We start from the raw sequence: 3655 nt of genomic DNA on the forward strand, positions 1-3655 counted from the left end.
AAGCTGGAGCCCACGGTGGCAGCCACTGAGTCACTCCATCCCTTTGAGGGTCTTCCTCTTTCGTGCTGCACCTCCACGTTACCAAGCACGGCGTCTTTCATCGGTTTCTGTTGTAGTTCATCTTCCCTATTCAATGTCTGATTTTCACGTGCAAATCAGGCAATTGAAAATGTCATAGCTTGGGCCAGGCCCACCCCAGTCCTCAAAGTAAGCTCCTTGCTTCTCAACACTTGAAAGCAGTGGGTCGTGACCCCTTGGGGGGTTGAACAACCCTTTCACAGGGGTCGCCCAATTCATAACAGTAGCCAAATTACAGTTATGAAGTAGCAACGGAAATAATTTTATGGTTGGGGTCACCACACAAGGAACTGTATTAAAGGGTCGCGACAGTAAAAAGGCTGAGAACCAGTGCTTTAAAGAGACCTTGTGTAGCAGATTTACCTAATGCAACACATCATTTGATTGGTTTTAATTTGTTGATTTTTAAAACTAGTTTTATTGGAATATACTTCACATATAATTTAATCAGTTACATTAAGAATTGTGCACCACCACAGTCAATTTCATGACATTGTCTTCTCATACTCATTGCTTTTAGTTCCCACTTGACCGAAACTCCCCTACCATGTCCCTGGGTAAGTATGAATCCCGTATAGGCTCTATAGATTTACCTATCCTTGACGCTGCTTTCAAGACCATTGTCGATACAAGCAAGAAGAAATCCTTAACAATTTCAACCTTTTCTGTTTATGTTACCTATTGGTCCAGTTGTGAGGATTTTGGTTTTCTTTACATTGAGTTGTCATCCACACTGAAGGCTTGAACTTCATCAAGAACTTCAAGTCCTCCTCACTTTCAGCAAGCAAGACAGTGTCATCTGCCTATTGTAGGTCAATAAGTCTTCCTCCACTCCTGATGCCACATTCTTCATAGGATCCAGCTTCACTGGTTATTTGCTCAGCACGTAGATTAAGTATGGTGAGAGGATACAACTTTGACACACACCTCTCCTATTTTAAAACCACACAGTATTCCCTTGTTCCATGGACACAACTGTGTCATGATTCATGTAGATTCCACATGAGCACAATGAAGTGGTCCGGAATTGCCTTTCTTCTCAATGTCATCCTGAGTTTGTTATAATCCACACAGTTGAATGCCTTAGGAGTGTCAATGTCAACAAAACAAAGTAAACATCTTTCTGTACTCTCTTTCAGCCAAGAGCCATCTGACAAGTTCCACGTTCTCATCTGAATCCGACCTGAACTTCTAGTAGCTCTCTTCAGTGTACTGCTGCAACCTTTGTAGGATGATGTTCGGTGAATTTTTACTTGGATGTGATCCTACTGATACTATAATTTGAGCATGTTGGGTCACCTTTCTTTACTATGGATCTCTTCCCGTCAGTTGGCCAAATAACTGTCTTCCAATTTACTTGGCATAGATTAGGAAGTGCTTCTAGTGCTTGGTCAGCTTGCTGAAACATTTCAATTGGTATTCTATCAGTTTATGGAGCCTTGTTTTTGACTAATGCACTTGGTGCAGCTTGAACTTCCTTCAGTACCACATCTCCTGAGATAGTGAAATGTTGACCAGTTATTTTTGGTACAGTGACTCTGTGTATTGTTTCCATCTTCTTTGGCTGCTTCCTGCACTATTTTGCCCATAGAATCTTTCAATGTAGCAACTCAAGGCTCCAATTGTTTTTTCAGTTTAAGATATACTGAGCATGTTCTCTTTAGGTTTTCTAACTCAGGGTCTTTGTACATTTCATTATAATATTTGGCTTTGTCTCCTCAAGCTGCTCTTTGAAATTTTTTAATCAGCTCTTTGACTTCATCTTCTCTTCTATTTGCCTTAGCTACTCGGCCATTAAGAACAAGTTTCAGAATATCTGACATCCATTTCGATCTTTTCTCTTTCCTGTTATAAATCACCTTTTTGCTGTCTTCATGTAGGATGTTCTTGATGTCCTCCCACAGCTCACCGGGTCTGCTGTCATTAGTGTTCAATGCATCAAATCTCGACTAGAGATCTTCTCAAAACTCCGTTGGGATAGACTCGAGGTCGTATTGTGGTTCTGATGAACTTGTTTTCATGTTCTTCAGCTTCAAGCTGAGCTCACATATGAGCAATTGAGGGTCTGTTCTAGTCATCGCCTGGCCTGGTTCCAGCTGCTCATAGTGAGCTACTCCAGTGTCAGTTTGATTTCTGTGTATCCCATCTGGAGAAGTGCATGTGTAGTCACCAAAGATATTTGTGATGAAGTTTTTGGTCTTGTAAAATGTTATCATTATCTCCACCTCCATTTCTATCAATAAGACCATATTTTCCAACTAATATTCCTTCTTCTTCGTTTCCAACTTTTTTTCTAATTGCCAGTAATTGTAGATGCATCTTGATTGCATCTTTGATCAAGTTCAGACTGAAGATGGCAGAATTCTTCAGTTTCTGCATAACTAACTAGTGGTTGGAGCATAAATTTGCATTTCAGTTGTACTAATTGGATTTCCTTGTATGTGGGTAGACATAATCCTATCACAAGCAGTAGTGTACTTCAAGATAGTCCTTGAAACATCCTTTTTGATAACTGCAATACCATTCCTCTTGAGTGTCATTTCCAGCACAGTAAACCTAGGATTTTCTAATTCGAAATGGCTATTACCAGTCCATTTCAGCTCGGTAACATCTAGAATATTGATCCTTATGCATTTGGTTTCATTTTTTACAACTTCCAATTTTCCTAGATTCATAATTCATACATTCCAAGTTCATTATTAATGGATGTTTGCAGCTATTTCTTCTCATCTGCGCCGTGCTCCATCAGCAAATGAAGGTCAAAGGGCTTTGCTGTCAAGCTTTACTCTGTCCTTGTCACTAGGGCAGACTCTAGGTTGAGAAGACAGCTGTCAGTCATATTGTGAGGACCTTCTGACCTGAAGGGCTCATCTTCTGGCAGTCTGACAATGATCTGCTCTATTCATTAGGTTTTCAGTACGTGATAATCATTTGATGCTATCCATTGTTTTTTTTAAAATATTTTTTATTGGAAACTAATACATAAAAATCATTAGCTAATCAGTAGCTCATTTCTCTGAAGCGCACAGCCTATTCCTTCTCTTCTGTTCTTACTCTGGAAGCTCTGCTGAAACCTGTTCACTTATGGGTGATCGTGCTGGCATTTGAAACACCGCTGACATAACTTCCAGCAACACACACGCCACCACAGTGCAATAAACTGGCAGACAACCTTGATTAGCTCCTCCCTGAATTTCGAGAACACACTGAATGTTAATGTCAGAAAACCTCACGAACTGTAGGATGACATCAAGAACATCATACATGAAGAAAAGGTCATTAAATAAAAGGCAGAAAGAAATGATCAACGTGGATATCAGAGAAACGCTCACATTTGCTCTTGCAGCTAGACTAGCTAAGGTGCACAGGAGAAATGATGAAGTAAAGGGGCTAAATAGAAAAATCTCAAAAGGCAGCTCGAGAAGACAAAGTATTAAACTGAAATGTGTAGAGACTTAGTTAGAAAACCCAAAGAGAATATGCTCAGCATATCTCAAGCTGAATCAGTTGAAGAAATAACTCAGCCCTTGAGTTTTAATACTGAGGCAAAATATCAAATTATGTAGGGAGCATCAAA

This window comes from Tenrec ecaudatus, chromosome 2 (genome assembly GCF_050624435.1).
Source record: "Tenrec ecaudatus isolate mTenEca1 chromosome 2, mTenEca1.hap1, whole genome shotgun sequence".
Classification (NCBI taxonomy): domain Eukaryota; kingdom Metazoa; phylum Chordata; class Mammalia; order Afrosoricida; family Tenrecidae; genus Tenrec; species Tenrec ecaudatus.